Genomic DNA, 27,856 nt, shown 5'->3' on the forward strand with positions numbered 1-27,856 from the left:
TTCAGATGAAATGTATCTTTAGTTACTAGCCCTATTCTCAGCTTACTCTTTCAAGACAGCCGCTTGCTGCCTTGAAATTCATACCTATCTGGTATGAAAATTCATATCTATGGGCTTATTGCCAATAGGACTGTCTTGGATGTGGGCACCCAAGTATGAGCCAGCATTCATTCTTGTCATGTTTTTAGCCACAGCCCTGTTGGATATATGGTGGAGAGTGTTTCAAAAGGATATTTTCTGAAGATGGTTACCTGCCCTACTAAGGAGGTCATGTAGCTTTAGGTCTAAGATGTAAATATCTCTGTAGCTGTGGATCTCACATAGACTCAGTGACTGCTCAGCTATCCCAGCATTGTATGTTGGGTCTGCATAGCCATCTGGACATGAAACAGCCAGCTACGACTGAAGGTATACTTGATGAGAAAGGGTATCTTCTTGGACTTAGTTCTCTCCCTTTGTTTCCAGGTCAGGTAGATAAGTACCTCTATCAGTGAAAAAAAGCAGACTAGCATCGCTATCTGACTCCAGCAAATCAGCTGTCAGTGATGGACGATATAAGGTGGTCAGGCAGGCATATTGTCATTTAACCACAGGCAGTGCTAGGGTTTCTAAAATAATAGCAAACAGTGCTCCAGAGGTCTACTGCGGCTGTCACTGTGACACATGACTTGAGAGCCTGAGCCATAAATATGCCAGCTAGACATATTTATGCTCATTAAGTAAGCCTTGATCAATCAAGGAAGGGAGTTAACAGACATCGGTGTAATATGGCTGATGTCTCATGCTTTAGTGTCTCATGATGCTAAGGTTATCCAGCAATCTACTATTACCATGTGAGTGATCTGAGGTTTTTCTTCCACTGACTTCCACAGACAACCAGTGGGGTGTCTGTGCCCACCAATCTTTCATTAGGGCTCATTAAACATTTGATGGAGGCTAGATGGCAAGACAGTTTAGCTACCAGCCCAGCTGGGTAACTAAACTAACAGTTGCAGAGTGGTGGTGGACAGTGTTTAGCTGGAAGAATAACTAGATATTACTGCTCACACACCTCTTTGAATGTCATTTTTTTCAATGATGCTCTCATTATAGGGAAAGCTAGACACTGCAAGAGTTTAGTCTGGAGCAGACTGATATTTCTGCTGGTTTCTCAGGCCTGGTGCAAATAACTAGCAAGAGGACATCTGAAAAGATGCTGCACCTGGGACAGCAAGGCAGTTCCTGTCCTGGAATTGCCCTGTTGCTGTATATGTTCTCTTTCTCCAATGACTGCATGTGAATAGAGAAAAGTGAGAATGTTTTCACCTGGGAGCTATTTTGTTTCTGTGATGCACTGACTAGCTCCTTTCCCATCAATGCTGCTTATGTGGCAAGATGGAGGAGAGTCCCAAAAGGCTCATGATAATATTTCATTTGAATCAGCTGAAAGACATATTCAAATCACAGATAATGATACAAACAAATTTCATAATATTAAAAATTTCAGAGAAGAATAATTGTATTATTTATTTTATTGAAAGGATTAGTTCAGGGCTCTCTCTTTCCCTGTCTTTCTCTCCTTTTCTCACTCATTTTCATTATTTTCCTTTGGCTGAAAATCTGTAGGGGATTTCCATCTTGAAGGTAAGTAGCACTGGGGTTTCTTATCTTTCCCCTTTCTGCTTTCTGCCATTTCTCAGCATATCCTCTTTTACTCTGTAGCCTTCCAGTAGCCATAGCCTTCCAGTATCCAAAGTCTCCCCCTCCCCATAACGTGCGTAATAAATCTGCGCTGCTCAAAACATATGTGAAAAAGCTGTCAGACAGGGGAGCAAAGAAAGACTGTGGCTCACCTTAAACTCATATTATTACTTTAGTTAGAAATCTTATAAACTACTTACATTTCCTCCTCCTCCTCCAAAAATCCTTCTAAGCCATTGCACAACAGAAGATGGAAAACTCAGGCACAAATGCTTTGCAACAGAAGTGCATTTGTGACACCCTACCTTTTGTCTTGCAGTTCCACCAGCAAAAGGTAGAAAATGGACTGACAGTATCAGAGACTTCAAATATTGTGGGATTAATATCTTAATTGACTCTTCCCATCTTTTTTAAAGCTAAGACCACTGTGAAAGAAAAAAACTACTACAATATTTCCATCTTTACTTTTGCTGCAGATGTCTTTATTCCCACACACTTTTTAGCTTTATATTTGCAATGCCACTTCTGTCACCACAGCTCTTGTGTCAGGCACAAAGATGGTATCTCTGTCCTGTACACCTCTGAAGTCAAAATTTTCCCCTGGGTCCCTTTGGGCACTCTCTTGAACAGTTCTTGAGACTTCTGTATGAAATTGCATTGAGCTTCTTCCTTGCCTTTGGCAACCATGGTAAGTGCTACAAAGGGCTTTAGTCCCAAAAACTTGTTTCAGAAGTGTGAGAGGAGAGAGGGCAGTGCAGAGAACTCTCTTTCTCAGAGAAAGGAGAGGTATGAGAGTGAAATCCCAGGCCTTGGACTTTGGAATTGCAAGTAGGTGTTCCTCAGATTTGTTGTTGATTTTGTGCCCTGATGTCCAAAGGAATGAAAAATTCCCTTCTCCAAAACTGGTTGGAGAGAACCTTGAGCTGTTTTCAGCAATAGAACCCAAAAATAGCCTTATGGTAAGAGTATACTAGGGATAATTCCACCTCCAATGCACTTGCTATGTGCCAATGATGATCTGGATTTCCTAGAATACAGCTTTTGTGTTAAAAGCTAACTGTAATGCCGAAAGCATTTATTGTCTGCAAATTTAGTTCAATTTTGTCTACTTGGCATGGATGTTAAATTTTCAGCCTCCATAATCAAGCATTTATTAGAATTGCAATCAAGTTATTTTAACCTAGAAAGGGATTTAGTAGATTATAAAAAATTACTCTTCTCCTAAAGCAGGGCCAAAGATGACACCGTCTTTAATATTCAGGTAAAACTCCTGCTGAAATGAAAGGGAGCTTTACTTGTGTAAGGGCTAGAGTGTATGCTTAGATTCTGGGAAAATGGCACCATTCCTAGCCTGCTGGTTTAAAAAGGTGACCTTCTAAATGGGAATTAAAGATCAATGCTAGGAAAAACAGTCTCTGCACTAAGGTGCAGCTGCTGTGTGATGCAGAAGGGTGGGGAAGTCCATTGTGTAGCTCAAGGATATTTGATTTTGGGTGAGAATAACCAATAAATTAATTTGTATGACGTTAATTGCTATATAACCTTGCCACTGTATGTCACCGTTACTGTAATTGTTATATGCTATATCAATGGTATTATAATAAGAATCACTTAGATTAATGAAGAATGAACTCTGATAAAACCAAGTGAAGAGCAGTAGTGGTGGAACCAGAACTGACTTCAGCATGTAACAATCCAACACTACACACCATCCTCCTGCTGCACCCAGCGTTGCCCGCCCGCCACACCAAAGCCCGATCTTGTTCTGCCAACTGATCGGATTTCACACCATCCTTCCTGCCCCGACAGACTGTTACAACAGATGGAGCCCAAAGTCATGAGCTGCATGAACTCAACGCACATTTTATAAGGATGGCCCATAGACTGTGGGAATGATAAATGTATGTATATATTAAGAAAAAAGAAAGGTAGTGGTGATTAATTGGAATGTACTGAAAATGTGGGACCTGGACTTGACATAAATTGTATAGAATAAGGGGTGGATATCATCCTAGTTTCAGCTGGAATAGGGTTAATTTTCTTCCTAGTAGCTGATACAGTGCTGTGTTTTGGATTTAGTGTGAGATAATGTTGATAACACACTGATGTTTTAGTTGTTGCTAAGTAGCACTTGTCTTAAGGACTTTCAATTGCCCATGCTCTGCCAGCAACATCCTCTGGCCAGGACAGCTGACCCAAACTAGCTGAAGGGATATTCCATACCATAGGATGTCACGCTCAGTATATAACCAGGGTGGAGCTGGCTGGGAGGGGCAGATCGCTGCTCAGGTCTTGGTCACTGGGTGGTGCACAATTGCATTGTGCATCACTTGTTTTTGGGGGGTTTATTTATCTCTTTTTTATTATATTTTCTTATTATTATATTTTATTTTAGTTAGTTATTAAATTGTTCTTACCTCAACCCACTGGGAGGAGGGAGGAGTGAGCGAGCAGTTCCGTGGTGCTCAGTTGCTGTCTGGGGTTAAACCATAACACCCTCATAGGAAAGAAAATCTTGTAGAAAAGAAAATCTTGTAGCAGTTATATGGTAAAGACAGGGTGACATTCTAGCTGAGGGTGTTTACGTGTAGTGTATCTTGTGGATGAGGGTATGTGAGCAACACACAGAGCACCTGGGCAACCATCCATCCCTCTCCCTCTGAATTCACGTGCCCAGGGGAGGGGGCTGCAACCACAAGGCTGATTCAACACCTGATGGAGACAAGCTGGTTTTCCTAAAGGTGAGCCAAAGCAAAAGCATAATATGGGCCACATAAACTGTTCTCTGGAAAAAGCCTATTTCTCCCCTCTGGAGGGGGGTGAACCTGTGCATAGCTGAAAGAAAAGGCACCTTTGCAGACACACGCTTCTCCAGCGTGTTTCATAAATCCCTCAACACAGAGGGAGAGTTAGGTGCTAAAACAGGGGATACAGAGAAAATGCAATTCAGAGAGCATGTCCAGAACACTGAGAAGGCTTAAGAAACCTACATCAAACCATCTGCATTACAGGAACACACCTTGTGCTGCTTGGGATGCAGAGTGACAAACCTCTTCTGCACTTAGGTAACTAATGCCTTTCCTTATAAAGTAAAACAGCAGTCAGACCTTTTTTTTTTAAGCCCTGACCACTGCAGAGTGTTAGTATTTCCCTCATACATTTTAAAGGTAAGATTTCCTTTTTACTGATTCCTTTTTAAATCAACATTTACTGGATATTGGAGAATTTAGTCCAAATTCAATCTGTGCTTGAAGGAAGATGAATATTTCAAGGAATGCCCCAGCTTCTTTCTACTAGTACACTATAGGTTAAAGGGACTTTTATTTCTTTTTTTAAAACTTTTCTGATTTATACCATGTACTTACACATTTATTAGAGTGAAGCTCAGGACACAAGTCCTCTCCCATGCCAGATTTTTTTAACAATTATCCTGTAGAAGCATCCACCCTTTCTCACTTGAGCATGTCAGTGATTCATTTTGTATTCTAGTGGAGGAGCTACAATGGACACAGACCCCTCCACACAGAAAAAATGGGTGTCCTCAGCCACCAGCTGGCAGAGGTCCAGCTCTGCCCAGGGTCCACCCCAACACTCAGCTCCATAGCCCTGAGCCTCCTCACTGGCCATGGTTGCATCCCGTGCAGGCACACACAGCTTGCACACCCAGCTGGCCCCGTTGTCCTGGCCCCATGGCAGGGCAAGTGCTCAGCCTTCCCTCACATGGGCACAGGGAGTGGGGAGCCCTTGCCCTCAAAAAACCATCAGAAACAGAGTTTAATGAGGAGACAGGAGAGGCTGTGCTGGCAAGTGCAGGCATGGCCAGGCACATAATCTGACTAGTACTCACATGCCACTAATACCTTTTATCCCATTTTCCTTGTTTTCTCATGCTTGTTCCTCCCCAGTACCCTTGAATCCCTCCCTTTTACCAGCATTGTCCCCTTCTCTAAACATCCCAGCCAAAATGCCTTATACAGAGTCTTGAGCCTGCAGGCAGTGGCCCCCTATCTGTCAAGTGACCCAGGCACAGCCTGCGACATGGACTCATCTTGAAGGGTCTCACCCAGAGCATGGGGTGGCTTTTCCCAGTGACACCCAGGAGGAGCCAGGGCAGGGGACTTCACTGTCCCCCTTGAGCTTAGTGGTGCTCCCCTCACACCCTTGGGCCTCCCTGTTCCTTTTTTTTTTTTTTATCACACAACCTAACAAAATTTTGAGTAGACTCAGTAGATGGTAGAAGCATGCCATGACCATGTATATTTTGGGAGGTCCTCATTAGTCTGCTCTCTAGAAGCAGACAAGGATGTACCTGGAGATTGAGACGCCGTCAAGGATTGGGGAATAGATTGTGCATGCCAGTCATACATAGATGTTTGAGTTAGACCCTACAAGTAGTTAACCCACTATCCCTGGGGCATCTGGACCTGTTTGGGATACCTCTGGGCACAGGAATGGGGAAAGTTCCATTGCAGCCAGGAAACTGCATGGGAACAGACTGGACTGCTAGAGGGAGAAAACAAGGCTCCAGAAGAAGGCAGTAAAAGCACTAAAAACCACCATGGTTTTCTGTGTAACTGAGAGAAAAAAAAAAGTCCTTGTGGGGTTGTGAAATCCTGCTATAAGGACACAGGTTTTCATAACCTTTCAGTATTGATTAATCAGTTGCTGTGTTAATTTAAAAGAAAGCCCATGGTTTGTTTAGTAAGTGGTAGCATTGCAGTTTAGTAGTGTCCAAAATACCATATTGCTATCAAGGCTAATTTAACACTGATGAGATCAGTAGGATTCCTAGGGCTAGGAGTAGATGAGAAACATGGCTCATTACATGCTGGTCTAGTTCTCCATGGGAAAGAAGAAAAACATGCAGTAGGGTGAGAGGAAAAGGACTTGGAAACTGTGGAGTCCTGAAAATCAGGCAGGTACTTTTGGCTTGCTCTAGTGAGTCACCTGAAGTGACATCTCTCTGAAACAGCAGTAGAAAACTGGGAGTGGTTCCTTTCTATATCTGATTTACTTAGGTGTGTCCCTTGACTGGAACATCCTTTTTAACTGGTTGTGTCAGTGCTTGCCACTTTCCCTTTTCTCTCTCCCTGTCTATTGATTTAAGCTGCCAAACATACAAATTCTGAACTTTCTCTACAAAGGTAAGTATCTATGAAATCCCACAATCTTTGGTGGTACCAACATAAGCATCACTTTTCCACAGAACTGCTTCTGGATATTGTCTGATAAATATTGCCTCCTGGTATGAAGCTTTATAGTTAGACACAAAAAAAGCACCTGGAGTCTTGAAGGGGTTGTGATGATGCTCACGAACTGCAGTGCAGCCCAGACCCCTGGATGGCATGTCATATGTGCCCGTGCCATGCAAGGGGAGAGAGAGATGGAGATGCCAGAAGAAATACAGGCAGCAAGCTTTCTGTAGCAGGCCTGCAGTCAGCATGATCAGTGGACAGGAGCCAGTAGGAAACACTAAGGAAAAAGATGAAATCCTGGTCCTGTGGCGTTTAGGTATCTTTGCTGGCCCTGGATGGAAAACATAGACCCTCAAAGGCAGTAACTGTATTGTTTTGTTCAAAGTGTCAAATGAGGTAAAAGGGAGAGTGTTTCACAGTTTAAAAAGGGAGAACCTCTTTTATATATCTGTTTAATAATTGAACTAACAATCTATATAGCAGACTAATAGAGCTCTCAGCAAGAAATTGGGAGCAATCAATTCCCTTTCCTCGCTGCCTGAGAGACTTCATCTTCATGTCCCCGCAGCACAGCCAACCAACAGTGACAGCATCACATTCCTGCATGTCCCTTCTTCCTCCAGTCTTGATTTTTTTCTTTTAAGTAGCACCGCTATGGTAAAACAGATTGGGAATGGCTCTTTCTTCTGTCTCCGCCTCTAGTACCATCCAAGAATAACCCATGTAGTCCTTACCTCTTTGTGCAATCACTAGGCTCTGTGATGTTTTGAAGGCTAAATGGTTGAATTCTAGTACCTTCTAGGTTAGACAAGCAAAGATGATCAGGAGAGATTAGGTCTTCTGGTCTTTATCAGAGGATGCTGGCACTTCCTGCACAGGCCCAGGGGTATGATAAGTTGGTTGCAAAAAAATCCATTGAAAGGATTCACACGGCCAGAGTATTCCATTGTGGGTTGCAGGTTCATACCCAGACTGTCATTGCAGTGATGAAGAGGGAACTTCAGAGGCCTGCTGAGTGATTTATTTGGGAAGTGGTTATTTATACATTCCTATCTGACACATACATCATTGACAGTCATATTTCATGGTGATAGGACAGACACTGTGTGTGATTATCTCAACCAGGCAGTCATTATCTCCATTTAGAGAAAAGATGAAGAGTTCTGGTCAAAATCACGGCAGATCCTCCTTCCCAGAAGCACTACTCTTTTCCATGGTAAAAATTTATGTAGTTATGTAAGAATATTCTTGTCTGAGAAAGCTAGCTGAAAAATGCATTTGGATCACAAATTGTTTTCAATTGCCAAACACTCTAGCACGTGATGGTGGCAGTTCCAGGCAGTATAATATATTTTTGTACCTTGTTAGAAATGCTTTGTTTAACAAATTTTATTATCCATCCCATCTAACTTCTCAGCAATGTCACATACTGACATGGAGACTGGACTTGGTGACCTCAGGATCCTTTCTAGCAAGTTAGGTCTACTAGGCTGGGGATGGACACAGCACCAGGGTTTTTCCTCCCCCATTAACTCTTGTCTCCCCACTCCTCCGAAAAGCTTTGGAGCTGTACTGCAAGATGTGGTGGTTCTTCCCATAGCAACCACATGCCAAAGCAGCCTCACAGTCTCTGAAGCTCTGGGCCAGAGCCCCACATCAGCATCAGGGGAGTTGTCCTCAGCTGAACTATGCCAGCAATGAACAGCTGCTGCATGCTAGTCCCTGCTCCCAGAGATGCTGCCCCACAAGCTGCCAGCCCATGGCATCCTTCTTCAAATGGGAACCCTGGCTGAAAAGGGGTTCAGCCTCCCCATTCCCACCATCCCATGTATGTGTCTGCTTTCGAGTTTTTCCTCCTAACAGCAGCTCCTTTTCAGGCCATATAGTTTAGAAGAGTGGGGTCCTAGAGACTCACAGGGCCTTCTGAACACTGCATCTGTGGCACAGTATCCTGAAAGAGAAAAAATGTTCTACAAAAGTTAACATCAGATTGAATTCAGGGATGTATGCAGGAGTATAAGGTCTTATCCTCTCAATAATTTCCATGGAAGTTAACTTTCAATCAAATAACTCAGTCAAAGTTCAAGCCAAAGCAAATGATCTCAGATAAATAATGAACAGAGCTCAGCTAAAACTAGAATCAATAGAGTAGTGAACTTAATGACCTGCTCATCTTAGTATCATGTAATTGAGCCTAAATGATATTTAAACAGAAAGGAAAGTAGCCTTACCGTTTGTTAATAATTACTCACATTCCAGTAACAAAGCTACAGGAGTGTTCATTTAAATGTATGTCATATGTTAGAATTAGTACCCTAATCCAAATAGGGTAGCTGATGAACTCCAGCCATAGGAGAACAATCAAATACAAATTAAATATTTAATGGCTTTAGAAAATGTAGCGGAAGTAGGTACATAAATTACAGGAACAAAAAAGAATCCTCGAAGTAAGGAGAACTCAATTCAGCACCAGCCTTGTTTAAGGGTTTCCAGTCTCTTTTTATTTGAGTTGCACAACAATGAAATATCCAGTGCAGCAGCTTGTGAGCCCACATTTTTCAGTCAGTTTTAATGAAGCAAAAGTGTAGATAACATTAAATGAAAGTGCATTGCACTTATACAGTACAGTTTGCATATATTTGGTCTGCAAATAATTTCATATACAGGCTTAAGACTCACAACAGCATTATTATAATTAGCCAGTAATACACAAAATTATGAAGCATATTATTAAGCCACAGAAGGGTATTTACTTATTTAATCAACAGTGATGTTCAATGACTGCAACTAAATAATAATGCATAAAATACTAGGATTGAATAGGGAAAGAAAAAAATGTTTTAATTTGTGAAGAAAACCTACACATCTGTCTGAGATTATTCTTTTCCTGATGACATCCTGCTTATTTCTGTCTTTGGAGGTTAGGAAGGTAAAGCTTTTTTTTTTTTTTTTTTTTTTTTTTTTTTTTTTTTTTTTTTTTTGAGCAATGAACAGGTTTCTGTGTTTAGTTAGGAGCAAACTGAAGTTCTCAAAGGTTAGCAAGCCTTTGGTTTGATTTCAAGGGGGTTTCTGCCAGGGATTAATTCTGCAATTTCACTGTGTCACTGGTTGAGCTTTCTTTCTCCTTTTGGAAGAATAACCAAAGTCTCAGTATATAAGGGCATGCTCATAATAATGAAGATACAACCCCATAGATGGAAGGTGCTGTTCACTAGCCAAGATGTAGCAGCTGACCATGTTGGCCTTCAAAGCCCATTGGAACATAAAGTAAAATCGGTATTTAAATCAACAAGAGTCTTAATGGAACTGTTAGTGGAATATCAGATATCAGCCATCTGTGGCATGCAACATTTTGCATTCTGAATCACATTAAAGTTGTGTGGTAAGCAAAATAGAGGTTGTGACACTAGATAACCAACAGCAAATCATTTTACTTCACAGTACTACAGCCAAGGAAGATAGTTGGTTACCATACCCCAGGTGAGATTAAAAAAAAAATTCTTGCAAGGAAAGCAACTTTTTTGGAAGTACTAATTCAATTGCTTGTGCTGATGCAACGATACTCATACTGGGGCATCAATATTTTCATTATGCTGTGGACCTCAACAATCAATTATTGTATCTGCAGCACAGTTTCTCTTTTAATGTCTTTCAAGGTCTCCTTTCTCTGTTTGTCATATAGTTTAAATATAATTAAAAGATAATGCTGCAGAAACCAGGTGATTGCAGTTGCTTAAAACTATTATTCCATTAATATTTATATTCCTTTTCTTCAGCTGGTCTTCATGAAATTCAATATACATAGGACTGATTCAAAGGCCATGCAGTTATTAAATGGAACTAGTCTTATCAAATCAATTTTCTATTACATTTGCCTTTAAAGATGATGAAATTTTATACAATGTTTACTTCAAAAGTGTTCATTTTTCTGTAAATACTCTGACTTGAGACATGAGGATGTAATTGCTACTTATTATTTGAACAATTCTCCATTTAGAAGAACTTTGTTTATCTCTACATTTTATTATCCTAGATTTTCAATTTTATATAGCGTGGACAACATCCAACAAGAGTGTTTTCCATTATAGCTCTTAAATACATTCCTGTCTCTATTATGAAACACTTCTGTGGTAACTTTATTAGCTGAAAAAAATAATAATAGAGAAGTACTGAAGAAGCTTCCTATCCAAAACCTGGGGGGAAGAAGCTACCAGCAAAATGGCTGCTCTGATTTTAGTCTGAGTGACAAGGTAGAAATGAATGAGAAACTATATGTGACATGTAATTTAGCTAAGTGAGACTGTGAAATGTTGGAGGTCACTATTCCCAGGAAAGAAAGGACTAAGGTCAGCAGAAAAAGGTTAGAGAGATTCACATGTTTTCTGAAGTTGATCACAGAATTGGCCGGTAGATCAGGTACTTGGAAAGATCATCTGAGCTGCTTGGAAGTTCAGGTCCAGTTCCCAGGGACCAAAGACATCATCAAATGACAGAGTAAGAAATCTGAATTTTATATTGCAGGCTTGTAGCTTACACTGTGAAAAATTACATGTGTTGGATAAATTATTTCTTGTTTTGAGTTAGTAGTAATAGTTTTTGTTTTCTTTTGCCTAAAGTACAATAAAGCTGGACTCCTTTTTGGCATTTCCAGAATGTTTCCAGCTTCTCTCTTGACTGGTGTCCTTGACAGAGACTTTTCTTTCCTATCTTGTCCAAAGGCATCAAAATGAGCTCCTTCTTCCAAGCTAGCTAGCACTGGACTGGAGAAAAAATGTATTTTGCTTACATAACATGTCAAAAGTCTGTCATGGGTTTTTGTTCCAGGAACTTTTGATGGGTAGAGGCAATTGTCAATTATCTGGTCATTAGGGCTCTTGCTAGCAGTAGGCTATATATGAAAAAATTATCTTTAACTTTTTCTGTGAAACTAGGTAATAGAACAAAATCTTGCATTTTCTGCATTTGGACTACTGCTTTTTTATCACAATCCTCCAGGTTTTTTCATCATACTAACCTAAGAATGCTCTCTGACATGTTTTTGTCCAGTGTGTCACATTTCTGTAGAAATAATCTTTAAGTGAATCAGCAATTTGCTGGTGGAAAACAAAATCTTGCTTTTGAAAAATTCCAAGCTACAGCTTTTTCCACTTTAGACAACTGCAAAACATCTGGAAACAGGGAGAAGCAGGTGTTTTGTGACTAAAGTTCTTCCAAATGACCACATTATAATTGAACCATCTATTTTTACTGCATAATTTACATGATCTCCAGAAGTGTGGGTGCTCCCATCAAGTGCCCATGGTCCACAAATCACAGGGCTTGAAAACAGTATAGATAAACTTACTTTGATAAACTTATTTAGATATTTAGATAAACTGGTACAATTTGTAACTTCTAATTCTTTGTAGGACCCTTGAATTTATAGTGGCATTCACAAAATAAGCAACCACAAGAGGTTTGCATATTATAGACAACTAGAAAAGGTGTCAGAGTGAACCTTGTTTCAGTTATAATGCTGCCATCAGTACTGTGCAAAGGTTTGCTGTAGAAAAGTTTTGTAGCAGTGGAAGGAAAAGTACTATACTTCTACAAATCTTCCCATGTTCCTAGGAAGAGTTAACATTCCTTTATTTAGATGCTGGATGTAAACACTGGATCTGAAATCATGACCCAGCTCAAATCACTGGAAATCTTGTCATTGACCAGGATGGAGCTCATATTCAGAGCTTAAAACACGTGTTAATCACTGTCAAAATGCACAGCTCTTCTATCTAGCTTAGCTCACTAGTTACACTAATCACAACCTGTTGGGCTAATATTGACCTGAAAACAGGGAGGATCTGGACATGCCAAGGGCAGACAGAAGTTCTGTGTCTTGATACCCAGCATGCTAGTGGCCCTGAAAAGTTTGCCTTAAATGGAAAATATCTCTCTGCATGAATGAAGCTTCAAAAGAAACAGAAAAACATTAAAAGTTACAAAGGGAAGCACTGAAGAGGCTTGGGCCTTGATTTGGCAGTCCATCGTTATTGAGCAAATCTATGAGTGCTAGTTCAGTGGGACTAATGATTGATGTGCTCTGCTCCTATGTGGCCCGAAGGAGATTCCTGTTGCAGCATGAAATGAAGGCTTCTGTGTTTGAAACATTAGAGCTGGATTTCTGTCCTCCATGGGTCTGTCATGCAGATTCAGCCTCATGGGAAGAGAGTCTCACTCTTGGAGCTTCTGGAAAATGCTTTTTTGTTTTTTTCTGGAAACAGCAAGGAAGCACTTCTGCTCATCTCCTCCATCATTTTTGTGGCTTTCACTTCCTGCAGCCTTTCCTCAGTGACAGAGAGTAGGTATGAATCAAGACATCAGTCTGTTGTGCTGATCAAGATGAAGGCAATTCCCATGTGAATTTCCATTCTCCCTTATCTATATCGTGAAGGAAACAGTGTTCTTATTCAAACTGCAAAACATAAAGTAATGAGTCAGGAACCATCTTAACTTTGACAGAACCCAGCAGGATAGGTTGTGGTCTGTGGCTTGGATTTGGGCATTGCCATACTGCAAACTATAAATGTCAAGGGAAGTTGACTAAGATAGGATGAATTTTGAAAAAAAAACAAACAACAAACCAAACCAAAAAGCCCAGACTTCAAAAGCATCTTTTATTTGTCTGTGATGCATGAAGAAAGATTTTTATACAAATCATTTAACATAGGCATAAATTAATGTCTAACACTCTTGTCAGGCAGAGAAAACAAATTTGCATGAAGCACTTTGATGTATTTGTTAACTGACCCCTTTCCTACTTTCCTTTAATTAGAATTTCATATCTGGTAAAATGTATCATTTGTTTCTGACTGCTACATACTAAAAGAAAGGGGACATAATCATTTTAGAACAAGCATTCACACCTGGTCTATATACAGCTAAATACATCTATTTCATAGCTAGCTTGCAGAGGGGATTAAAAAAAAGATAAATTACTGCATAATTTATCTGACTTTTCAAAACAACTAACACCTATTTCCATAATGAGAAGGATATGGAATATGAGAAATGTAGGTCTAATTCATCTCTCACTTTTCCTTCTCACATTATTTCTCTAAATACCTTCTGTCACCTTTATATTATTAAGAAAATACACAGGGAATTAGGTTTCATATATACTTCCTTCTCTAGATACAGTTCTAGAAAGGGAGTGAAGATCCACAGGAAGGGCATGTACTCCGCATTGCTGCTGTCTGTCTTGGTGAGATGGTGAGTTGAGCAGATGTTAATGCCGAGTGTCCTCCTTTTGTGCCACAGTGTCATGCTATCTTAAAACTGACTTCAGTCAACTGCACAAGCCCCCTGTGGGGGCTATCTTGCTTTCAAAGAGCTAAAGCCCCCTCCCACCTGCCCCCTTGCGTTTCCTCCCTGTAATAAAACCATTCACTATTGTGGACCATTTCTTTTGGTTATTGCTATGTGTAGCCACAGGCTACTTCCAAATCTAATTATTAGCCTAAAATGGGTTATTCTTAAGAAATGACTGCTGCTTTAATCTCCCATTGTTTTCTGGTTCCCCTAGGCTCTGCTTGGTGGCAGCTAAAACCCAGTCCTCCTGAAAGAGGTGGAGAGACGCTCGGGACACCGCAGCAGAGTATATATAAAGCCATTACTAGAACACCTCTTGTTAAGCATAAACACTCAGCACAGCAGGGTCTTTGAAGGCTTACCAGTAACCCAGTGCAAACAGGATACCTGTGAATCCCGTCTGCCATCCACTGAAGGGTCAGGAGCAGAGCTGCTATTAGATGGGCTGAACACCTGGGTTAAAAACAGCAATGTGGACTGTAATCAGCATCAGTCCAAACTCTCTAATTGCCTCTTGTAGGTGAGTCAATCAGGAAAGGATTAAGGACAACCTGTCTTGCAAGAGTCCAGGAGAAGACATCATGCAGGAGACAGTAAATGATGTGAAGACTGATGTCAGAGGTCATTAGCTCATGTTGTTTAGAGGTTTTTCTTTATTTTCTGCAATCTGTGGACTCTGTTTTTGCTTGAAGCACTTTGAAACAATCCTGAAAGGGAAAAGAGTTGAGTTCTACCTCTTGGCTGGACAGTTATGAAATCCCACTAATTCACTCTCTTCCTTAGCATTTCCCACTTCATGATGGCAGTTTAACAGGGAGGAAAAAAGGCAAGGAAAACTGTTTCTATGAATATTTTTGTTTTGTCTGTTAATACACAAGAATACTGCAAGATTTTATTTTGCTTGAAATATGAATTACTCTTGACCGCATGCATCTCCTGAGAAATCTTTGCTAGCTTTCCAGCACCGTATTGCACCACTTCACAGCTGGTTAAACAGGCCTTGCAGATTTCTGAGAACCTGCTTTGGAGCTTTGTCACCACTGTGGTTCCTCTCCACCTGAGACACCTGCTGTATCTCTTTCTGGATGTTATTTACATCACATTACCTTCCAACATGTTTCTGAGTCTCAACAAAATACTAGGAATGAACCAAGCCATATCAGGTATTGCAATACTTATCAGGAATGATGGCTCAGATTTCTGCAGGACTTCCTACCTGCTTTACTTCAGGCTTCACATCTCAGACAGTCCACAGCGACATGGGGACATTTCCAGAGGAAATGTAGCATCCTATAAATTGTCTTCACAGTCTTTCAGTTCTTAGTTAAGAGGACACATTTGAGAGGAGACACAAGGGTACTCCAAATCTCACATGGAACACACAGGGCAAGAGCAGAGGGGGGGAGAAGAATTCATTTCACCTCCGAGTTAATTTCCCTTGTCTTTTCACATGGCCAAAATGAGATGGGTATTCACTGAAGGGTTAATCAGCTCCCAAGTGCTGAAGAGCCTCTGAAGGGGCTAATTTCTTTTAATTGTCAATACTGGGAGCCTGGGCTCCTCACAGAGGAAACAAATTAGATGACCAAAGAGAAGTGGGGTGGGGAATTTGAGACAAGGAGCCTGAGGACAAAAACCTTATCAAATATTGAGGGAGGGAAAAAAAAAAAATCACATGAGACTTTTCTAAAAAGCTGACCTTTTTACAAAAATGGATTCGGGACTATGGAGTTAAACTGCAGGGGTGACAGTTCCTCTCTTTGAAGCAGTTGTCTGTCTGATAAAGCTTTTATGTGCGTTTTATCTCCCTTACCTCCCAGTCTCTAGTTGCAGTTTCTAGAGCTCAAGTGATGCACGTACATTTCAAAGTTTGATGGTTTCATAAGGTGTGTGAACAGAAGATTAGGCCTCAGGCTCTGAAATAAGATCAGGACAATATGAGAAGTAAATATTTTGGGGTCCTGGTTGTAAATTGTCTGTAAATCTCCTTCTACCAAACGCTCCCAGGAAAACTTTGCCAGTATGGATAACGAATGCCTGTTTAGAAAGGCTGGTCAGTTGAGCCCATAAATACATAGATGGCTGTAACATAAAAATATGCAAATAACCTTTCCTGCATTTTAAGATCATTAAGAATATTTCGAGTGACATCTGCCCCTGTCATAGTGGTGTAATAGACACACATTCACAATTACAATCCTTTCACTTTTTTGTACTCCTATTTATTGCATGAGGATTTCTCTTTTCAGAAATGTTTACAGTGAGATTTTTAAATCCGAGTTACCACTTCGGCAACATTTTGTTGCATATTCATAACCACTTGTGACATGATGCCAACTGCTGAATTAATTATTTAGTGAGTATTTAGCATGACACTTGAAGGAATGTGATGAAAGTGCTGGCTCTAGACCCTATTTTAAGAACTCTTATTAATGAGGGCTAGAAGTACCTCAAGGTATGTTGCGGTCCTGGAGATCTTGTAATACAACAAAAGGAAGTGGAGCGGCAAAACATTAAATTCCTTAATTTCCTTGTAAGATGCTGAGGAAGTGAGCACATTTAGAGGAACCTGTCCTTTACTAGCTTGCAATAAGAAAATCTTTTTAGTCTTGTTGGAAAAAAGGTAAATACCCCACTGATACATCTTTACACCAAGTCTGAAAATTTTAGATGAGAGATTCCACTTTTCAACCATGCACTTTCTTCTTCTTCCTTTCCTTCCTCTCCTCATTCCTTCTATGGGCTATTTCGTGTAAGTATTGCATTTAGATACTGCAAAGGCTTATTCAGTGATCTAGTCCAAAGCCTTGGTAATTTTGCATTCCCTACAACAAAAGTAATTTCTTAGAGGATTCAAGTTTAGTTCACTCCAGCACCAACTGTCCCACAGAGTGGATCATCCACCATTTCCCACAGGAATCCATGTCTCAGTCTAATAGACTTTCTGTGATATGCAGCTTAACTCTTCTTGCTCATCTCACTGCTTCTGGCTATAAACCTCCACAGCTTTACAGAATCTCTCTTCTGACTTACCAGCTTTATGCTGCCACTGTTACAAATGCAAAGTGATTTCTACTTGTCCAAGGCTCCTTTATTTAAGACAAAATTTTCTGAATGGGTTAGGTTAAGATAGGATTCTGAGGTAGGAAGCTAGTATTCTCCTAAGTGCTGATTATGACTGCAGGCATTACTTGGATCTCAACACTTTAATAAACTCAGCAGTCAGCCTTTGCCTACTAATTACTTTTAGGCAGCCACATCACTTTCAGCTTTCCCTCAATCACATCTCTAAGGACTGAGAAGTGGACATCAGAGGCAATGATGTCCTCTAGCAACTTGTCCTGGTTTTGGCTGGGATAGAGTGAAAGAGAGGGTGAGGGCCACTGTAATTTTTCATTTAGTTGAGTTTCTCTATGTATCCCAAAGGTGCAGCTTTCTATAGAAGAGAGCAACTCAGTTTGAAATATTACTTAATTACATTGGGGAAAAAGTCTCTGGATGTGGTTGATCATTTCTTTCCAGAATTGATACATTCCTTCCTGCAGATGTCATTTATACCTGTAAGACAAGTGGAAAAAGTCACTTTTCATTCATTTTCCCATTTGCAAGTTCCAACGAACTTTAGTTTCATAGATTTCACAGGTGTCTTTCCTGCTTCTGAGGGTTTTCCAAAAGGGAAAGCACTTGAGGTTGTGATGTGAAAGTTACTTAAGGCAACTTCAGAAGTATATACTAATATTAATGTAATGGATTTATCCATACTTTAACTCCATAATGAAATAAAGAGGGTACAATTTTAAAAAAACAATTTTCTTCTTTAAAATCTTAACTTTTGAACACCTGGAAGTTAAAGGTGTAAAAATATGTGTAAAATTAAAAAAAAATATTAAAAGAAACAGATTTTAACCACTGTGTAAATCATTATCTGGACAAGCTCCTCCTGGACTGAGGGGCAGACAGTGTGGGGAAGAGAAAGAAATGAGACACTCACCCAGAAGACAGCTCTGAAATTCCCAGCATTGAGTATTTTCAAATCAACATTTGCATCAGTTCCACTGACTTAGATGCTATCGAAGCATAACTTTAAAAAGTAGGTTTGAAGAATGTAACTTGAAAGGTTTCTGGATCCTGGGAAGAAAGATGTTTAGAAACAATCTCAGCAGCTTAGCTTGAAACCCCTCATCTGCAGACATCTGGAGTGTGAACAGATATTTTTAAAAATCAGCAATTTGAAACTTCTGGTAAAAGTACTCTTCAAAGGTGATAACAGCAACTGTGAATGAATATGCAGAGATGAAATCCTGTCTGCAGCCATTAGCACTATTCCTTTAACAGTCACTGGTAGCTCAAAGAAAACTGTTTTTCTCTGTGACTGAGGGTGAGATCTTCCAAAAGTCCAAAGAATGGCATTGATCAAGAAAAAGGGAAAAAAAAAAAAACCCTGCAAGTCTTAAAAAGGAACTGGTAGCTTGCCAATATTTGTTAAATCTCTGTAGTATTTTCCCTCTCAGCCTTTTGCAGTCCTGAAAAAATATGACAAATTGCTTTGCCTGGCATTGCCCATCTCAGAACACCCTCCCTGCTAGATAGCTCTTGGGATCTACTAGTCTAAAAGGTATCCTGCACACCCAGAGTCTTGGCTGTACCATAATGCTAACATCCATCCACTTAGCATGAGCCCTGACTTCCCCCAGGTACTCTGATCTCTCTACTGGTTATGGGCTGTGAACACCACCAGAGAGTTTTTAATGCAATATTTGCTTCTCAGCATCCCTCTTGTCATGTTTGCTGGCCCCTCTCTAGTCCTGTAACTTGTCAAGATGATGGATATATTAAATACTTGGTTAACTATCTGGCTAGTGCTATACAAATAAAGAAAGGGAACAGGGAGAACGTAATTTCCCAGGAAGCAGCCCGACATGACATTATTAGCTCCACATCATTATGGATGAGCAACAAGAACTTGTTGCTTAATAAAGCAGGGGCAAATATTAACAGCTGCTACCAGAGGAGTGTACTGCTTGCAATAATCAGAAACAAGGTGATGATAGCCTGTGTAATAGAATTACAAATCAGTAAAGAAAATCTAGCACTCTCTCTGACAGGTTGGTGTAGGTAGAGATGAGATAATTATGACCAAATAAATACCACAACAATAAAACTTCACAGGGAGGGCAGCATCAGGCTAAGGCAGGCCGCAGTGCAGAACTAATGAGCAAATTGTTTCTAAAATTCAACTCTCTTTAGCCGTAAAATGGAGTTTAATTTGCTTTGTTATAAAGCACAGCTATTAAAAACCTCACAGGCCTACAGATACACTGCAGTGCAGAGATGGTGAAATGAGATTTCTATGTCAGATTTGTACTCTCACAATTATGCATGAGGCTTCTGCGTATTATTTGAGAAGCTGAGACTATTAATGATTAAGAATCTTTTATATAGCCTTCGAAGTTACATTGTCTTTTACAAAACTGATCAAGATGTGCTCGTTTTCTTCTTTTCGCCCTCTCATCTCCTGCTCTGTCCTTCCAGACACATGTTAATTAATGAGCAAATATTGTTTCCTTCACTCATGACAATATCCAATTGTATTTTTAGGGAAGTGTAAAAATGACATCAAACTGCCAACCTTTTGAAGGCCACTCATTATTAAACCAGATCATCTATGTTTAGTTGTTATCAGGTGTTCAGAAGCTTTTCAGAAACAACAAATGTACATTGTGGCAAGGGAGTCAGCTACATAGGTTCAGCCAAATGAAGAAGGATCATATATCAACATTCCATTGTCTTCACAAGACTATGCCATATGACAGACCAAGTTGGCAGACCTTAACAGACACACTACCAGAATCATAGGACAATTTAGGCTGGGAGAGATACCCAAAGATTGTCTGGTCTAGCCTCCACTCAGAGAAATGCAGGTTGCCACTTTAGTGCAGGCAACGCAGGCGGGAGTTATTTATTAGGTCTCCCACATGAGCTTCAAGACAGCTGCATCTGCATCTAGATGCTCCCTCTCTGCTTTGCCCTTGTGTCCATCTAGTCTTCTTGAATTCTTGGCTTGTTTTGGTCTTCTTTCCTCACCCCTTTATTTCACTGTATACCAGAGATGAGGTCCCTTTTTGGTCTAGTAGCATTAAGTCCACTTTGATAAGACCTCTTTCTTTCAAACCTTTCTAGGTAAACCAGTCACAGCTAGTATAAATGTTATCTCTATCCCATTCTTTTGCCTTTCTTTGGTATATTATGGAAATATATGGAAATAATTTGAGGCATTGTCTGTCACATCTTAAAACCTCTGTAAAGTGTCATAGGATCTCATGGTGTCATCCAGCAAACAAATAATGAGGATAATGACTTATTTCATAGCTGTCAAACTTACTTTTTTAAGAATTCAGTTTTTAAAGATCCAGAAAATGAAATGTTTGTCTTGGCTTTCTGTCCAAAATATTAAATTTCAAGTGGGTAAGAATTTAATTTTTTATCATTATTTTCACCCATTTATGTAATCAACCTGCAAAAACATTAGATATTCAAAAGCACATTAAGTGGCATGTTGTCAGTTTATAACTAGTTTCATACTGTTAAATAGTGATTTATACTGTGTCTGCTGTAGCTCTCATATTGTGGCATCTTGCTAATGTCTGCACTTAACTGCATTAGCTTAATAGCACTGACTGATGACTCTGGACTTACCTGTCTTCTCTTTGAAAGATTTTTGTTTTCATCAGTTAAAAAAAAAAAAAAAGTGAAAAAATATATCCTTTTTTTTTTGCACTTGAAGCATTTTTGTTTAAGTATTTGTTTTTTTTTTCATAATCTACCAGGGATTATGAAAACTGAGGCAGTTTCTGGGAGCATTTACTTGTAGAAGTATACATACAGAAATATCTCTGGCTTCATGCTGTAATTTTACTGAACTTCATGATTTAGTCCCTATATAATTGAGAAAATGATATGTTCTATAATATATATACATAGAAAATAAGCTTGAAATAATAAGACTGTTTACTACTCAAATAAACTGGCAGTCTTCATGGAAGTATTTGAAATCCTTGAAGAAAAAATTAACAAAGCTAAAGTACAAACATTTTGTAGCCCTTAAGGATGATTTTGTTCAAAAGCGGATCACAGTAACTTCTGCCTAATAATTAAACCTTCATCATTCTACAAAACACTGAGAAATAACTTTAAACTTATATGAGCAATGTCTTATTCTAGCAGATGAAAGCATATTTTGCTGTTTTCACATATCTGATCAGCTGTGAAGCATCTTACATAACAGGACATAGGTACATTTCATTCTTTCTTCTGTAATTAGACACAGGATTATCTCATTATACAGCTGAGTGAAGGCAGAAGAGGCTCTCCACTTCATTATAAAACTCGCAGTTGGAACCCTTTTTTTCTCTACTTGTTTCCAAAAATACATGCAAGCACATTATAGGAGACCTGGAAAACCTGTCTACAGTCTTCACACGAAAAAACATGTATGTGTGAACTAGGTGCTTGGTGACTTTGCAAGTTATGAGCACTGTTAGAGTTGTACACGCTATCTGTTTGAAGGCCTTCAGCAAAGGGCATCACAGACAAACCCTTTTCAGGATGACAAACTGAATGTTCTCATAGTCTCGTCTGCCCTTTCAGCATTGTTCAGGAGTTGTGCTGATCACAATCCTCCTGCATCATTAATTTTGTTGTGCAACTAGCCACATTCATGAACTTGGTTTCATCCTTCCGAGACATTTAGGTGTCCGTTTCTAGGCAGGCTTCAACCCACTGTAACTTCAGAAAAATGAGGCATCCATATACAAGCTGGGGGACAGGTTTCCTGGTGCCTAATTCGGTCAGAGGCTGAAACTGGAGGTTCTGATTGTCAGTGATGGAGTGACAGAGCTGGGAATGGAAAGAAGAACCTTCCAAACAGTACGCTTCCTTCTTTACTATCTCTGGTCTACAAAGCTAGTTCTACATTATCAGATTAATTGGTGCCAGAAAGCATTGCCAGACCCTGAAATGAGACTTGTACTGACACAGTCCGGAGCAAATTCCTAGGCAAAGCTCAGATCACAGCATGGCCAAGCAACCACTCCAGAAGGGCGGTTTGTATGCAACCACTGTATTTTGGAAAGTAAGAGCATTAATAAGATAATAAATTAAAGTAAGCACCAGAAAAGATTTAGACTGGATATTAGGAAGTATTTCTTTACAGAGCAGGTTGTTAGGCACTGGAATGGGCTGTCCAGAGCAGTGGTGGAGTCCCCATCCCTGGAGGTGTTTAAGAGTCAGATTGACATAGCACTGAGGGATATGGTGTAGTTGGGAACTGTCAATGTGAGGTTAATGGTTGGACTAGATGACCTTCAAGGTCTTTTCCAACCTTGATGATTCTATGAGTCTATGTTTCTAGGAATAGTGTGCCCTTGGGCTCTTCTGTGCCATTTGGTCCCAATGCCTGAGGGCATTTTTACTTACTAGTATAGACATAGTCAAAATGAAAAGTAATCAATGGATTGCTCCCCTGACTCCAAGTCAGACCCACCTTTGCGCCAAGGCCAAGCCAATTAGCAACAGTGGCTGTGCCTCTGTGATAACAGATTTAAGCGGAACCTGGGAAGAGGAGCTGGAGTTGTGAGGAGGAGTTTTGAGGAAGAGACATAGGCAAACACCAAGGTCAGTGGAAGACAGGAGGAGGAAGAGGGGGACATGTCCCAGTGCAACCCTCTCTGTAGCCTGTGGTGAGACAGGAGGGCCACCCCTGCTGCCACCCATGGAGATCCATGGTGGAGCAGAGATCTGTCTGCAGCCTGTGGAGGACTCTGTACTGGAGCAGACAGCTGTGCCTGAAGGCAGCCGGGACTCTATGGAAGGAAGAAGCCCCTGCTGTTGTAGTTTGGCACTGGGAGGACTGCCATACACAGGGTGACCCTCACCAAAGCATCACAGGGATGGCTGTATCCCCTGGGAAAGACTCAAGTCAGAGAAAGTTTGTAGAGGACTGTCTCCCGTGAGAGAGACGCCACTCCAGAGAAAGGGAGAATGTGAGTAGTCCTCCCATAGTTGAGGAAAGAACAACAGGCTGACCATAACCACCATTCCCTGTGCCCTGCATGGCTGCGAGGAAGGAGGTAGTTAGATCAGGAACAAAACTGAGACTGGAAAGAAAGCAGAGGAGGCAAGGTATTTTTAAGATGTGGTAATGCTTCTCACTGTCCCACCCTGTCTGTTGAGTGTTGTTGTTAGTGGTGTTTGAATTAAAGTGATGTTCTTCCTCTAATGAGTCTGTCTTTCACCTGTAATGGGTGAGACACCTCTCCCTGTCCTTATCTCGATTCCCAAGCCTTTTTACTTCATTTTCTCTTGCTCATTTCTGAGAGAGAAGAGATGAGTGAATGGCTCCATGGTGTCCAGTTGCCCTCTGGGCTCAAATGAGGACACTTGTCTTTAACGCCATTGTTTTCTAAACTACTTACTCTAATTATTTTCTCTAAATTTTCCTTGGTGAAATATCAGAAGAACTGTATAAATCATTCAGTGCTTAGACCATAAACCAGTCCAGGGATTCCTGATACCATATTATTTAAAAATGAGAACTCCAAATGTAGATTGCTAACTCGTCTCTCATAATGCTGAGAAATTACTCACTGAAAGATCCTCTTTGATTTCAGTGAAGCTGGTAAGGGAACAGTGACATGTTAAAATAAAGAACCTTTCACTCTCAATTTTCTTATTAAAAGTTTGTACATCCCCTGCATATTAATTTAATATGGCCCACTGTTAAATTATAGATGAAACTGGCATCTTAATACTATTTGTTTTGAAATGGTTATATGTAACATTTCATATAACCTCTGGAAACAAATGAACACCCTGTTCAAGAATTAAAGCCAGCAGTGTCATATCTGCCCAGAACCTAAATAAAACCAGTGAAAAAAAGAACATTATGTGCCTTTTAAAACATATGCATGTTACTAGATCATTACTGGATGAAATTTGAAGCTTAGCACTCTCTCTATATACAATAGGTATATTGTACAGATTGGCAATTAAGTTCTTTCATTTGCTGCATGTTTTGAAAAGCTTCCACCACTTATTTGTTAAGCCAAACAATTTTTTCAGTATTCCACATCCTTTTGAAATGGAGTGTGTTGAGCCCCATCAGTAAATATTGACTCCTCTACCATTTATTGTGTTTACAAAAGCTGCTCTGGAAGCTGTCTCATGCTGTAGCAGAAGAGCAGCTTCAGCCTGTAAATCTCTTGCGAGCTCACTTTTAAGACTTACATATTAATACATCATTAATTATGCTTCTGGATTGCATCGTGTATCGGTCTCCAGTACAAACAGTAATTTATCAGTTTCTGTAGCCACGTCTATAATCTTAACCCAGATGTGCTCTGCAGTATATTTGTCTTATAACTCACTTGTAAACAGACAATCAATCTTTGTCCAACTGAAAAGCCTGAAGGTACACAATGCAAAGATTCTCCATATAATATTATATGCCCATTTTCTCCTAGATGAGAGCATTAGGGAACATAAAGTGGTCCAGGGTCTTTTTGGGTACTTATTGCAGGATGGTTGCTTTTGTTCTTAAAATGCCCCAAATATTTGGATGTAATATCTCTATACCCTTCTCCTCAGAAATTCCTGAATTATGCTGTACCTAGCTGGAAAAGATAATTGTTTCAAGAGTGATTAATTAGTGCGTAGCACCCACTACACCTCATGCACTACAAGTTGAGCTTTATGACTGCCTAAAAAATTCCATGTGATGACTAAAGTCCCTTGCCTGCTCTGGTACTTCACCATCGCACTCTATCAAGGCCTTCCATCTGGATTTGTTTTTTCTGGGTTCAGATTTTTCTGGAAGTTATTCTGCTGCACTGTACACACCCAAAATACTTGTGGAAATTTGAACTTTTAAACCTAGAGTGTATATTCAACAATGGTTCCTGTGAACACATACCTCCAGTGAAGGGAAATCCATGAAACAGATTCTTCAATCCACTTAGGCTACTTTACTCTGTCTTCCTACTCTTCTGGCTACCACTCCTCCCCCTTCCTCTTGCCTCTAGCTTATTTGGGCATTTGTGATTGATGGTTACTTAATAACAAAGAATTAGGTACTTTCAGAAAATGTGTCACTTCATAAGTTTGTTTTTATATGTATTGTAATGCTAAGTTTTTTAAAAAGAAGACATTCTGGAAAATAAAGGTATACAGTGCAAATTTTAACTGCATTTAGCTAGTGCCCAGTCCTGAGTGGTTGGCTGGACTAGTCCTGCTGTTGGCACAAACATATGCTAATATCTTTGCACAATCCTAGAGAGGGAAGAAGTGTGCTTGCAGTGCAAAATGTATCCCAATATGGTACTATAGATTTGACTCAGTTTCTTTGCAAATTGGTATTTCCTACTTCAGTTACATCAGTGTAAGTAAGAGGAGTGGCAGACTGAGTGAGCAACAACATTCCAGTATTTGTTGAATCGTATATTTTTCCTTTGTCTTCCTGACATTTTTCTGTAAGGACCGCATAGTCTTTATTAGGAAAAGGTTATTTTATGTCAAATCTCTCTTAAGGTCTTTATCATACAAAAATCTTTACCATATTTCATAAGAAATATGTGAAATTATGGAAAACCTTGTACATGTTAGGCTTATGAGTCATTACTATACACAACTGTACATAGTACCATTGTGCCACTTCAAAAGGATGTTGTTCAAGTTGGGCAATGCTCTCAGAAGTTACAAATCAGGCAAATGGACAGTCGATTTTATACATAACTGTTAAAGCAGGCTGGGTTTCAAACTAATAATTCATTCATAAAATGTATCCTAGAGGTACACTAGAGATAGTGATAGGAGCCTACTGGCAGTACAGCACAGTAGTTAACTGGGAAAAAAGGCCTGATTCATTTTGTTCAACCAAGGGAACTGCAGCAGAACGTCATTTAAGTATCAGGATCAGCCAGAAACCAAGTGTGCTTGATGTTCTTTCCATTCCCCTGAACAAAGACTCAAGCAGCAACACTGAGATGCAATCAGTGCCAGAAGACATTCTTCACCTCCATTCAAAATAAAACCACTTGGAATTTCATCAGCTGGATCAGTTTTCTTTCCTGGAGTTTGGTTGTAAGAGACCAAGAAGATGGGTGACTCGTTTATGTATTTCTGATTTTAAGCATGTATAAATATAAAATAAGAATCACACTTGATTAAATAGAATCACTTTCCTCCATCATGATTAATGATGGAGAAAATACATCATTAATCATTATGGAGCTACATACAATATGCTGTTCTCTTATTTTAAAAGTAACAGATCTAAATTCTCATGTACAGTAAGACAGGGTTACATTGGCCTAATCACATGAAATATGATAAGATCAAAGGGTCCAGTGACACCGACATTATTCTCTTCAACTAGAGAAATGTTAGAATTCCAGTATTAAGCGAAATTATTTGTTAAATTTAAAGTTAAATTTAAAGTTCCTTCTCTGCTGAGAAGTAAGAGACTCCCTGAGTAAAGGAACAATAATCCCTCTTTAGAATAAGCAAAATAGGAAAAAGGGATAATAAATGGGATAATAGCATTTTGGTTTTTTTTTTTTTTTTTTTTTTTTTTAATTACTGGACTGTTTATCTAGAAAGAAGTTCATCTGATTTGTACACAGATGATGCATGTTTACCTCCCTTTTTCTTGTGATGCCATATGGCTCCCTTATGATCATTATGACTGCTGACACAATCTGAGGGACTCAGAAATGGAACAGGTTACTACTGAAAAGTAGAAAGTACTTGTAACTAATTCTTGAACTTCTGGAGGAGTTGTGCCACTGTGACGTTCCCTCCACACTCCTCCATCTCCTAAAAAAGTATACAAATATAAAAGAATATAAAACCCAGGAACTATAAGGTTTATGGGAGACAAGTTTATTCTGTTTGCCACAGAGCTGCTATATGAAGACCATAGAAATAAATTGCCATTGAGAGTGACACTTGAAGCGTAAAAGGCTAAAAATAATTTAATCAGATCATATACTTTGCATTTGTAGTGTTTGAACCTTTAAAGTTCACTCATAAACACTGCTTTTCATAAATGTCATGGGGCCTGTCAATAATTTTTATTTCAAGACAAGGTAAATGGTTAATGAATTCAGTTAGTAATTGTTATTTCAGATAAGGAAGGCAAGCAGACACATGTAAGAGTAAAAGCATGATCCAATAGCAGTAACCAAACATGTATGTAAAAAAAGCAGTTCTCCTGATTAGCAAGAATTGTGTAAAGATATTAAAATCACCTTGGTCTTTTATCTGCAAGTCTTGGAAAGCGATGGGAAGAGACAATAGTGCGTCACACTGAATTGTCCTCGGAAAGCTTGTGACTGCTCCTGCTCTGCAGAAACACGTAGCATAGTCAATGCAGGGTTAAAGTCACAGGGGAAATGCTAAGCAAGAGCATAACATCTGGGGGCACAACAGAAAGAGGCTTTGCTGCCAGCCTATATGAGAATGATCAGAGAGTTGATTTACAGAAGCAAAAGACTTTGTTTTCTCTCATCGGTGTCTTGCTGATTGTCTGTACTTATAATATATGGTGTACGAAATGTTCTTTCAGAATTAATTGTCTA

The sequence above is a fragment of the Athene cunicularia genome (genome assembly GCF_003259725.1).
Source record: "Athene cunicularia isolate RWA chromosome 1 unlocalized genomic scaffold, athCun1 chr1_part1, whole genome shotgun sequence".
Taxonomy (NCBI): Eukaryota; Metazoa; Chordata; class Aves; order Strigiformes; family Strigidae; genus Athene; species Athene cunicularia.